Source organism: Myotis myotis, unplaced genomic scaffold (genome assembly GCF_014108235.1).
Source record: "Myotis myotis isolate mMyoMyo1 unplaced genomic scaffold, mMyoMyo1.p scaffold_m19_p_2, whole genome shotgun sequence".
In the NCBI taxonomy this organism is placed as follows: Eukaryota; Metazoa; Chordata; class Mammalia; order Chiroptera; family Vespertilionidae; genus Myotis; species Myotis myotis.
Window position 1 is genome coordinate 52,139,297 of NW_023416324.1, and position 14,309 is coordinate 52,153,605.

Here is a 14,309-nt window from a genome sequence, read left to right on the forward strand (position 1 = left end):
AAAGAAAAAAATAAAGAAAGAGCAAGAGAATCTCAAAGTCTATTACAATATGTCACAGTATCCCTGATGGCTGAGGAGTTAATTTAAGAGCTTGTCTTTTATTTCTACATCTCTAATGAAACCACAAAGGATCCTGAGAAATCACTTTACTTCCTCTAATTTCTTAGTTTGTTCTGTCTTATTGTGATCAAAGATGAACATTTGAAAATGGGGAATATGCTATTTTTCATATAAAATTATAGTCATGTTTATATCCAATATTTTGGCTTACACTCATTTTTACTAGAAAGATGTTACATGAAGTTTATTTATTAACATATTTAAAGCATGTAACATTTGTAAGAGAATGCAAATTAACTGATAACACACATGTAGCAATGCTTCTTAATGTCTCAGAGATTATATACAGTTTATAGTCTATGAAACTGGATGAGAAAAAAATAGTGCTTATTACATGTGCCTATACACAATTTAAAATCCTTTTATGAATCATTAGAAAATAAGGGTGAATTGAATAAGCAATGTTGTCAAAATGATATGACATTAGCATCTACAGTGATACTAATAAGAAAAGAGGATTAGAAAGATATTAGAAAATGAACTTACAAAGAGAATAATGAATTCTTTAAAAAGCTATTTTGAATATTTGCCATTTTTCATGGATGAATATAGATATGATTGAATATGATTGATGGGGCTTATGAGAGATTGCAGAAATGTTGCAGGCCAAATATTTGAATAAATATATTTGGAAGCATGCAAAAAGGAACCCAGGTGGCCACAGTATGGCATGCTATGAGCAGTAATTTAAGAAAATATGAATGTAATGAATGATCTTTTCATGCTCAAAAGCCTATTCAACATAAGCAAACCAAAGTGGGTGGAATACCTTTTATATGCTCTGCATTGAACACAAATTCATTTCACTTAGACCTCATGGCAATCTTATGAGTTGAGTCAAATACCTCAAAATGTTTTGCCTAAATAAGTCTTACAGATGTGTCTCATTTGTCAGGTAGAATATTTTAACAACATTTTGGTATTTAAATTTCTTTTTAAAAAAATATATTTTATTGATTTTTTACAGAGAGGAAGAGAGAAGGATAGAGAGTTAGAAACATCGATGAGAGAGAAACATTGATCAGCTGCTTCCTGCACACCTCCTACTGGGAATGTGCCTGCAACCAAGGTACATGCCCTTGGCCAGAATCAAACCTGGTCTGCAGGCCAAAGCTCTATCCACTGAGCCAAACTGGTTAGGGAGGTATTCCTTTGGATGAGACATTCCCTCATCAGTTTATCATAATCAACACGGTCCCTTCACACACCCTTGGTCCCCAACAGTATTCATGTGATAAGCATTAGTATTTTGGTATAAGAGGAAGAGAAGCTGAGTCTCAGATACTTTGAGGAGCTTTCTCAAATTATAACGGGAAAAGAATTTAGGCAGAGAATTTAAGGTCCTCTATGTTTACTTATTTTTTTGTTAATGTGCATGTCCATCTTCACTCCTGTGGTAGGAATTATAATGGCCCTCCAAAGATGTCCATATCCTATTTTCTGGAAACTGTGAACGTGCTATTTTTGAATAACAAAAGGGAAGTCAGGTTGCAGATGACATTAAGTTGCTAATTAGCTGACCTTAGGAAGAATAACCTGTATTTTACAGGTGGGCCCAATTTAATTGCACAAGTCCTTAAAAGTGAGGAACCCTTCCTTCTTCTTGGATCAGAGAAACAAGATAGAAGAAGCAAGAGCGAGTGAGTATAAAAGAAACTAGACCTACACTTGCTGGTGTTAAAAATGGAGGGAGAGTCTTGGAATGTGGGTGACTTCTGGAGAAACAAGATAGAAGAAGCAAGAGCGAGTGAGTATAAAAGAAACTAGACCTACACTTGCTGGTGTTAAAAATGGAGGGAGAGTCTTGGAATGTGGGTGACTTCTGGAAGGAGGGAGCAGTTGGCAGCCAGAAAGAAAACCAGGATCTCTGTCCTACAACTGCGAGTAAACGGATCCTACCAACTCAACTGAGCAGGAAAAGGATTCTCCCCTAGAACCTCTAGCGAGGAACTGCTGGTACCTTGGTTTAGCACAGTGAGACTTATGTTGGACTTCTGACCTAAAGAACTTTAAGGTAATACATTTTTGTTGTTTAATCTTCTACATGTGTGTCATTTTCTATAGCAGCAATTGCAAACAAATGCAACCACAAAGGAAAAAGAGTCTTAATCTGATTAGATGACACTAATTGGATGACATCTACTAGTGGTTGGTGTGATTTCACTGCTGCAGGCTCTTCTTCAAATCTCCTATGCCAGAGTGTGGGTGGGGGGAGCACTAGCAAGGTCCTTCCTGTTTATATCTTGCTCTTTCTCTCACTTATTTGGACCTGGTGTTATTTTAGCTATAGCTGCAATCCAAGGCAAAATGAACCTATAAGGACAAGTAAACTCTGTCTTTTCTCTTTTTGATAATGGTGTGTGTGTGTGTGTGTGTGTGTGTGTGTGTGTGTGTGTGTGTGTAGCGCAGATCACCCATTTGAATGGATAGTGGTGATTGAACAAAATTCGGTGCCCTTGTTTCTGGGATCTAAAGTTATTTAGACTTGACTACATAATACTTAGAAACAATGATATGCTTAGCTATCAAATTCCTCTGCCTTTGGTTTGGGGGCTAAATCCATGACTAATAAAAAAAATGTATTTTTAAATCATAAATTGTTCTTTGCGTTCAGGTTAGTTATGGAACCTTGTGGTCGCCTTGTCTGATGCAGATTTTGAATACTTCTGGGTTCCTTGACCTATCTTGGTTTCTATCAGACTTGTACCTAGGTGTCTCCAGGTGTTCCATCCCAGGCTTATTACACAATACAGTATTACCTATTCTACTACCTGATCCCTGTGGAAAATTAACAAGTTGGATAATTACCATTTACAGATCAATGCTCTAAAATAGTACGGATTTTGTAGTAATAGGTGAGTTTCCTTAGAGCCACGGAAAGCAGAGTATCAAGGCAGATTTATTTCTAGGCTCTGCTGGCAGAAGGAGAACACTTGTCAGCATTTAACAAGAAAACAACTAAATCACACTTTCTCATGCTATACCCTGATTTTATTTTATAGTGATTATCTCAAAGCAAGTACCATTTTTTAATAATAAAAAAGCAATTAACAATTTAACCTTAATATTATCTATTCTAAGTGGTTTTGTTGCTATAGGGAAAATTTCTGCTATAGTGAACATAAAAAGGTAAAAGGAATCTGTCAAGGGCACGGTGCCAGTTTTTTAAACTTTTCAGGCCCTAAAATTTTGCACTGCAAATAGCATTCTTTTAGGTGGGCTATGTTTTCAGAAGGTCCTAAAACTAGTTGATGGAAAGGAAATGTGGGTTATCTCGTCAGGTCCTTGGGAAGAAGGTGATGATGGTGTTTCTCTCCAAATGAACTATTACTTATGCCTGAAGGTTCAACAGCCTTCTTAAAGACTCCTTTGTCTAGTCTCTATTTAAAAATATACTAAAATAGCAATTCAGTTGCTTAAACTCAAGTACCCTTTTCAAATGCCTCTGAACCCAAAGGTTCATTTGATGATAACATTGAAGCCTTATTTTTATTTTTTCGAATTGTTGGGGCAACATTAGTTAATAAGCTTATGTAGGTTTCAGGTGTACAGTTCTATAGTACATCATCTGGATATTGTATTGTTTGTTCACCACCCCAAGTCATTGAGGTCTTTATTTAAAGGGACAACGCCAAAGGGGCTCTCCCAGCCCAATGCCTCATGATATCAGTCACCCCTGAGCAGAGAACTATGCTTTTTGAATGTGTTATCATCACCATTTTTGGTAACAAGCTTATGTAGGAATACTTAAGTATACTGAGTTCCCACTGTGCACCGTGGGATAAAGCTGTTTTTTACATTTATTTTCTTTCTAATTATTTTTACCAATCCATTATCATAGGCACTATTATTCCTGTTTTCAAGGAAAGGAAACTAAGATACAGTGAGATTAAGAGACTTAACTTTAGAGATTATCTGCATAGTAAGTGGCAGTTTGAATTTCAAACCTGAGTGTCTGTTACTTAATCCCATTTTTTAAAAAAAGTGACCCACATTTTCTTGTATGCAGACTTTAAAAAATAAGGGTACAATCATAATATTGGCAAACAAGCAAACCACTCTAATTAGATCTGTATATGTGTCTAGATGGCTTTTAATTTCTCTGTGTTTAAACTTCGAAGATTAGCCTTCAATAGTGGAGAGAAAGATGATATACTATGTGGAATTATTTAAAGAAAATATCCAGAAAAAAAATTCTCTCACAGAACTTAAATTGACAATTAAAACACCCCCATGATGATTTCCCAGTAGTGAGGGAAACGCTCCCTCCACTTAGATGCGGTGAGCAGTGCCTGCTCTGTGTTCTCCCTGTGTACAGTGGACTATGTGATTGTGACCTAGCTATCTGCTGGTCCTGGGGTGGCGGGGCGGGACTCTGTGTTTCTTAACATTACAGGAAACATTAAACACTCAAAGTATTTGTCGGAAGGTGGGATAAATGTTAGTGGTTAAGGCCCTCCTCCAATGTGAGCCCACTCCTCAGCTCAGACATCAGAGACCTAAATATTTCTCAGCAACAAAGGGCCTTAAAGTCTTAACCAAACCTGTGAAATAAAATGAATCTTCTTTATTTTTTACAACTTTCCAGTACCAAGGTAAATGTACTTTTTAATGGGTCTCTGCATTTCCGGGATATTCTATATAAATTTATGGTGTTTAATGAGAAGTAGTTTTCAAGGGCTTCTTCTTACCAGTACCTTGAGGTAATTTTCTCATCCTCTGTCATATTTTCCTGATGCTTTTAATAAATGTCATACCTATATGTATAGTTTCTTCCACTTCCCTTTTACTTTTGGCTAACCAGCCCCTATCCCTATCAAGAAGCAAATCTCTCACTCTGTCTCTCTCCCTCCCTCCATTGCACCGCTCACTCTCAGTCTCTCTCCCTCTCTCTGCATCTTGTTCTCTCTTTCTCACTATTTCTGCCAAACACATGTGCACAGTGCTTTCCTTGTTTATTCCCTCGTGAGTCTGACCATGTCTGCAGTGGTAAAAAGTTAGATAAGAAAAGCTGGTTTGTCTGGATTTGAAATTTTTGATGAAAGAATTGGTGATGATAGCAGAAAGAAAGGGAAAAGGGGATACACATTTGAGAAAGGTGAGCAAGGAGATAAAACAAATAGAAGGATGGAATCTAGGGGCTCTAAAAAATAGCTGTGAGTCTGAAAAAGCCAATTTAGCAATAGTTTAAGTGAATTAAGGTTTCCATACTTTAATTTTGCTAAAACCAAGAAAATATATATATGTGATGTCTAAACTGTTTTTTCAATGAGCCACTATAACTGTATACCTACTTTACTTGATACTCATATTGATTTTGTTCTAGTTAATTTTAGAGACATTACACCTGCACTTCCCTAAAGGTGATATTTATTATAGCATGGAAATGCATAATTTGATAGAAAACATAAACAGAATAAATAATTAGTTGATTTACAACTTGCTTTAGATAATATCTTCAATTACATTATTAAAACAATTAGTGACATTGAATTCAAGATAAAAACCTCACCTTAATTTGAACTTCTCCATGAAGCTAATTTCTGACCCATTTTAACATATTACTTGATGAAATACTCATAAAAAAGAAAATTTTAGGCTCTGTGTTAAGGTGACATTTTTTTAGTCCACTTCCATTTATTTTAATTGAATCTTTATTATTGACAGTATTACATATGTTCCCCTTTTTTTCTCCATTGACCCCTTCTAGCCCATCCCTGCCCCTTCACCACCCGATTGTCTGTGTCCATGGGTTATGCATATATGCATAGAGTTCTTTGGTTGATTATTCCCCACCCACCCACACTTCCCTGCCCTCCCTCTGAGATTACGCAGTCTGTTCTATGCTTCTATGTCTCTGGATCTATTTTGTTCATCAGTTTATTGTGTTCATTAGATTCCACATATGAGTGAGTCCATTTTAAAAAAAAAATTCCTTCTCTTATATTCCTTTACGTAGGTTAAAAAAAGTTCTTATCAATACAAATTAATTCATTCTCTTTGAATGTCTGTGTTTCTTTAACAAAAAATTTTAAGACCTAGGTGTATCTCTGTTGGACTCCTCTTCAAGAGATTTGTAATGTATCATCCTTCTTTTGTGTTATTTTGAAAAAGAAAAGATTAAAATATATGTATTTCCTTTTTTTAATTATTGATTTTAGAAAGAGAATCGGAGAGAGAGAAACATCAATGTGAGAGAGAAACATTGATCAGTTGCCTCTGGTCTATGCCCTAACCTGGACCAAACTCACACCTAGTCATATGCCCTAACCAGGAACTGAACCCTGGACCTTTTTGGTGGATAGGATGACACTCCAACCTATGGAACCAATTGACTGGGGCTAAAATCTATTTCCTATTTAGGTTATGTTATTTGCTTTAAAATACAAACAACACTCCTCCAAAGACAGAAGATTATGAACATTGAAGAAAATCTGATTACCATCTGAAATGTTGTCCAAATTGCTACTGTTTCTCAAAATGAGTTTGAGCATTAATTTGAGGTTTTATATAATAGGGATCCTTATGGATTTGGGTATAATATGTACATTAGTCGTGGAACTATTTCTACCATTTAGGAAAGTAAATTTAGCACAATTTTATATGATTAAAAATGACAAAATGTTTTATTTTTCTATTTCTTGAACATTATTATGCTTTTCTCTAAAAAAGTTTTTAGAAGCTATGTGTGTTTTTTTAATGATAAGAAACTTTGTTATTATATACCAAGAACTCCTATAGGAAAAATGTGTTAAGTACGGAATATGTCCTACCATGCACTGCTTAAAATGTGTGTGTAGGTTTGGGAAAATAGACTTGGCTCAGCACCCAGAGCCGCCTGCTCTGTCTTATTTTCATTTATGTATTTCATTCTAGTTAATTTTTGACAACAAAATAAGTGTGTTTTGTATCAGAAAATGAAAGAAAGTAAAGAGTAGATGTGTTGTTTCCCTCTTTTATAAACTCTGACTTCGCTACCTGCAATGGCTCATAACTCCAAGGGGACTCTAGTTTCTGCATCCTTAATGGATTACTAGAGTTCTTGTATGCTGAGGCCAAAGGCAGAATTGATTTGGACTGGCTTCCCTAAAAACCTTAGATCCAAACTCTCAAAAAAATATAGAACCATCTTTGTTTTTAGAAAGTCCAAAATTTCCCTAGGAACATTGATAGCAAGTAAGCCACACATGGAATCCAGTGGACCATGAGCCATTGGCTCCTATTCCATCAACTGGAAGGCACCCGGGGCCATGGTGGGGTGTTCATGGTAAATAGTTTGATCTACAGGCTAACCTGAGAAAAAAGTTACTATAAATGGCATCTACTGTTCTTTTTCCTTCCTACTGGTATTGTATTTTGCATCACTAAATGTATTTTTTAGCAATATAAATATATTATACACTAAGTCTTATCACTTTGGTGATAGAGTCTGCATTTCTTTTTTCAGCAACCTTGTGAAAATTCCATCGTTTTTGTTAGTGTTAAATTTTGTGATGTTTCATAAGAACGCATAAAACACACCACAGAGTAACTTCTTTGTTTTACTGGATCTTATAGTTTAAATCCAGCAAGGTCCCAATGAGAGAGTCACTAGAGGACAAAGTTATTTTCCTAATAGAAGTCTCAGTCAGGTTCAGCCAAGACTCCTATAGCCTTTTATACAAATATTTATGTTTCTGAAATGTAGGTGTTCTTTCATTCAACAAAACCTGTAGGCTATTTAAAGTAAAGTAGATAAACTGGAATGTATTCTGACATGCTGCAACTGTAATGGAGTTTTAAATTTAGGTCAATTTAACACTTTGGTTAGGTGCTGTCTATGCTTCAGTTTCCACTTCAGGATCAGAGTATAAATAGCTGTCTAGGACACATTCCCTGCCGTCTCCAAAAGTCAGTCTGGCAGGGTAGACACATAAATAGGTTATATTGCAGGGAGATAAAAACATAACACAAAAATGTTTCACAGAATCTGTCTTAAGTGCAGAAGTTACTTCCAATAAATGGAATCAAAACACTCCTTATTTATTATTTCACTAGAGGCCCGATGCACAAAATTCGTGCAAGGGGCTCAGTCCTCACAGCCCCAGCTTCATCCAGAAGGTCGTCCAGAAGGACGTCTGGAAGGTCGTCTGGCTGTCCAGTCTAATTAGCATATTATGATTTTATTATTATAGTTACCCACTCATCGGAGGGTGAACAAAACCCTACCATTCTGAATAACAGTAGTATTTTTATTTACTTAATATGGAACTCTTTTAAAGGATTTACCCAGCCAACACAAACACATTCTAGAAAGTATTCATAAAAGTTTATTGGCCCTTTTCCCCATTTCTTGTGGATCCCTCACCTTTGGTTCTATTTATCTTTTATAATAATTTGGACACGATTTTCCGACTTGACTCTTACAATTTTTTTTATTCTTGTTTCTAGTTCTTTGCTCCATATTTGCAGATAAAAATCGCATTTTTTCCCACTGGTCTTACAGAGTACATGGAAAGGAACAGTCCTCTCAGTGGTGTTATATAAGTTACACATCCAGCCTTCTGGGAAAAGAAAACAAACCGGCCTGAGTTATAGCATTTGTTGATTCCCAGTGTAACAAATTTCACTGTGGATGATATCAAGACCCCCAGGTGATGCCACTGACCACTGTGCTAGGAAGTTCTCGATTCTCAGGAGCCAAAAACAGCCGACCGACTTCTGCACACCACTGAGTGCATATTCCCCTGGTAGCACTATTTGGACATGCTGCTTAAATATGTGTCACGCATACGATTGAAGACAGAGTTTGTGACACATACTAGTGAGAATGAAGAGAGATCTGTTAGAATAAAGGAAGAAACAAAGTCAGATGCAGAAAAGGAACAGCTGCTCTTGGGCAATGCATAAAAGGTAAGAGTTCAGACTGTAATACACCAGAGGCTGTTCTGATTTCACTTGATGAATAGTGATTAGAATTACTCCTCTCTTTCATGCAAATTTGCTTAACATAGGCAAAATATAAGGTGAGCCTTATAACATTCACCAAGATCATTTTTTTTTCTCTTCATCAAAGTGTTCAGAAGGATGCAACTTCTAGACTCCCCTGAGGTGAAGTGTGGCTGGATAAAATGTGAACAGAAGTGACATGTGTCCATCCAGGTGGAAGGATTTAGACGGAGCCTTCTCCTGCTATGGTGACTGTAAGGCAGAGTATTGACATGGAGACGCCATGAGAAATCTGGACCAACACATGTAAGGCAGTGGCCCTGGAAACTGACCTGACATCTAGCACAAGGCTGCTAAGTAAAAACTAACTTCTCTGTGTTAAACCAATAGGATTTCATGTGTTTATTACCTCACCCCGACCTATCTGATCCTAGGTAATCAAATACATGTGCCTAAAGTGTAGACATACTGGTGGGATCATTGTTCTTGTTCTGCAATTTAGGTTCAATCTTTAATAAATTTCCTTACTGAATTTATACAACATCGAGGTAAAGGACTCCCCCCCCCCCCCCCAAAAAAAAAGTGTATATTGAATGATTCCTTGTTATTTCCCTTAGGAAGATGGCATTGGAGATATGGAACAAGGCAATTTGCACTCTTTCTTAATAAAATACTTAAGAAAGTGGGGAGGTCATGTGCTTTTTATTTTATTGTATGTGTATCCTTCTGTATTTTTAAAATTCACATTCAAGGCCAAGTAAACCCTGCATGACTACTGTTTTAATACACAGAATGTGCAAAAATATCTAAGAAGCTTCCATTAAAGAAATGTTGGCTATGATGGATCACTTTCTAAAGCATTTCTTCTTGGTAATAATTAACCCATATGTTTTAGCGCTGTCCTTTTAAAGTGACCAGTGCAGTTATAGAAGGATAACTGTGAGTATATTACAAAGAACTGGGGAAATTTTTCAAATTAAATTCACCTGACTCACAAACCCTGGAGATTATAAAAATGCATCAAATTGGAAGCCTGAAATTTAGAAAATATTCCTAGGTGATTTGACCTTGTCTTCTCTATCCTTTACTGGGATAAAGAGTACAGATAACATTACTCTATAAATCTTATGCTACTTTAAGTGTTTAAGTTACTTAAACTCTCAGGCCTATAGTATCTCAGGCCTATAGATAATGCCTCTATTTTGATGGTGTTATGAAAATAAAGTTAGTATGAGAAAAATGCTTGAAACATATGTGTTGCTGATTATTTATCAGAAGAAGGAAGCTATTCTAGTATTGTAGATATATTAAACTAGAGGCCTGGTGCATGGATTCATGCACCAGTGGGGTTCCCTCGGCCTTGCCAGCGGGGATTAGGCCAAAACTGGCTCTCTGACATCCCCCAAGGGGTCCCGGATTGTGAGAGGCTGGTTCTTGGGTGACACACCCTGGAATCGAGCTCCCTCCTCTCTGGTTCCGGGTGCATCACCGGAGAACCACAGCTGCCAAGTCACCTAAGTTCAGCAGCTCCTGTGTTGAGCATCTGCCCCCTGGTGATCACTGCATGTCATAGCTACCAGACAGTTGGCTGGTTGACCAGTCAGCTAGTTGGCCGGTCACTTAGGCTTTTATATATATAGATTATTCTTTACCTAACTTAGAATTTCTATAGTTTTATATATTTAAATCATATGATCTCTCAATTTTCACCTTTCATTGAGGAGTCCCTAATCTTTAATCTACACTGCACTGTGCCTTGTCCTTGCAAACTTTAAAGTTTACATTACTAATTAATATCTCATTATACTGTAACACAATCCTATCCATTAATTTTCAAAAGTTACTTATAATTAATTGATAAGAAAATTAAGATCTAGGCATATTATCTGGGTGCTTAAAGGTCACAATAATATATCTCAGGTTTACTGAACTTTTTTTTTTTTAATCTTTATTGTTGAAAATATTACATAGGTCCTCCTTTTCCCCCCATTCAGGTTTCCTGATTCTTTATTGTTCGTTCCATAAGTCCATGGTGGCTACAGGATGATGCTCAGATAAATGAAGGATGAGTGTATGAAATATCTCTCAACTATAGATTTAAACATATCTGAAACTCAGCAACAGCTACATATTAATAGCATATATATCCCTACCACAGTGCCTTTAATCATCCGGGAGTTTCATAGCCACATAACAATAGAAAAGGCATATCTTCCTCTAGTAGCAAAAAACTACATTTTTGTGTTGGACTGTTTTCTCAAATATGCTAGAAAGGATTGACTATAGGTTGCAAAATCTTTTTTTTTTTCTTTTTCAAATTTGGTATATTTTAGATTGTCATTTCTCATGGTTGTTCACATTTGGTGGCTATAGCTTCTGACAATTTGTTGCCAAGTAGAGATTTCAATATATTATGCCTCATCTGAGTCATGCTAACATATACATATACATATATATATACATATACATATACATATACATATACATATACATATACATATACATTTACATACACATACACATACACATATGCATATAGGACATATATGTATATGTACAGTGGAATATAATTGTGAAGTGGTTGATCATAAGTCTATTGAATCAGATTGGGAATTTTTCAATATAGTTCAATTACCATCTTTGCTGTAAGAGTCAATCATTCACTTTCTTCCTACTGAGAATAGAAGGAACACCTCTTTCCTGCTCCCATAGACCTCACGCATGTCTGTTAGTGCACCTTCTAACGCACACTGAAATCATCACTGTGCATTTCTGCCTTCTGAATTATCTCACATGCCTTGAAAGCAGAGAATGTACATATACTTTTAATGAGCATATAAAAGTGTTCTTGGCTTATAGTGGTACTAATGACCATTGTTCAGTTCAAGAGTAGAATGAATGATTACTGAAGTCAAGAGATCAAACTATATATCTCTTTCTTTATGTTTTATGCTCATTGGCTGTTTGAACATCAAAACCCAGTAAACCATCTTTAATTCATGTTTCTAGTTTAAAAGTTATGTTCAGTTGCTTGCCTGTGTAACCCTATCAGTCTAAATGCAGCTTCCATAATTATGGGATTCATCCTCATAGGCAGAAAACACCCACCATGGTATTAGAATCAGCTGCACATTTCATAGTCAGATGGCTGCCTCCACAGCCCAATTGTTGGCACATAGAATACTGCCAAAGTCAGAAAATTCTTCTTTACCTGACCAACCAAAAAACAGGAACAGTGAAATGAAATAAATAAAAAGGCTATCAGAACCAATGGAATTTATTTAATGACAACTATGAGTGCATAAAAATATTCAAATTTTTGATAAGATGAGCTTTCTTGATAGGAGAGATGTGAAAATCTAGTCCTCATAGGAAGTCACATCACCAGGATGAAAATAATGAGCTCCGGTGAGAGCCTGCACTGAAACATTCAGTTTACTTTTAATATAGCATGGTGTCACCTTGTCTATACAAATATCACAATAGTATCAAATTTTCCTTGGGGACACAAGAAGCAAACTATAAACTGTGATTCTTCTATCTCTGGACAGAGCCTGCTTTAAGGAGAAATAGTCAATAAAATATGATTTGAAAGGTGTTGCAATATACCCCTACCTAAATATCTCTTTTCTCCTCCATGCAGATAGGCAAAAGAGAAGGACTCTAACAAATGCCTTTTGAGGATGAGCAGCTAGAGGATTCTAGGGCATAGGCATGCTCTTGCAGACACATAGTGAAAAGGTGTCCCAATTAGCACAATTTATTTTTATTCTTTTAAAGGTCTTGTCTGCAAGGGTAGGATACGTCCTTCTCTTTTCAAATTTGAATGAATGTGAATATATTTATAAATATTTATATTTCCTCTTAACACAGTAGGATTTAATAGTGTGTAATCAAGAGGTTATGTTTACCTGACCTTATTCCCACTGCTTTAGTTTAAATGGCTTAAAGATAAATTGTTTCAAAATGCATATAAATTTGGAAAGAACAGAGCTGTAGGATTCATGCTTTGGTTACTGTTTCACAAAAATTAATCTGCATTTTGTCTCTGGGCCTCTGATGTGGTGCACATATGGTGTGGAGAGTTGCCCACTGATTGGAGACCCCCTGTGATACAATGGGCAGCTGAAAGATGGCACTTTAGGATACTGTTGCTATAATCCAGGTTCTAAGTATCATTCTTGTGGCATTGATTTATTTATTTGATGTATTTTCTTAGCATTTAAACAAGATATGTCCATAGCAATTGCCCAAGGGATTACTGGCTTCAGCATTCAATAAGAATGTGTGATAAATGGGAAGCTACAATCCAAGAATTAGATTTCTAAAGAAAATGAAGATATATAATTTCTGGGATAAAATGATAAAGAAAAAATCAAAAAAAATCAATTTTATTTTGATATTATCGATCATACATTAACATGTGTATATGCCTATGCTCTTGGTAGCAAGACAGGCCAAAGTCTTTATCATAGAAGTTTTGTCGTTGTTATTTTACTAATTTTTGCAAAAAAAAAAAAAAAGGCTGGGAAGCAAACTTGGGAGATAAACTGAAACATTCACTACATGGATATCAAAATACAAATACTAGTTTAATGATAATTATTTAAAATTAAGATTATAATTAAGCATTTATTTAGATCTATGAGTAAAGACTCTGCATTAAGCATTGATGGATGTCAGCAGCTGCATACAGCTGACCAAATCTATTTTATGCCCTATTTTGTTTCTCTTTCATGCATTCATGTTTCACAAAATCATAGTAAAAACATGATCACCATCCAATAATTTCACTTTTGCCTATATTTTCATGTCTGATTTCTTTCATTCTCTTATCCACACATAACCTTTCACACACACACACACACACACACACACACACACACACACACACAGAAAAGAGGCCTGTCTTCTGATAATGATATAGAACAATGCACAGAAAAACATGAACTTGGCAAGAGAAACTTGTAAAAAAAAATGGCATGTGGATGTATTTTCAGAATCAGGTATATTGGTCAATCAGACATGTAGCTTCATTTACAAACATATATTCATAAACCTATGTGAATAGATTAAGTCAGATAATGTGGAAGAAGACAAGTGAGGTGAATGAACAGGTAGATAGGTTATGGAATAAGGAATGGGGCTGTTTAAAAAATCAAATATTCTGTGTATAAGAGAACTAAAAAGAGGTGGAACAGTGGCTTAGTGGCCCATGAGGGAAATAGATACTACTAGTGCTATGATTTTAAAATGATAGC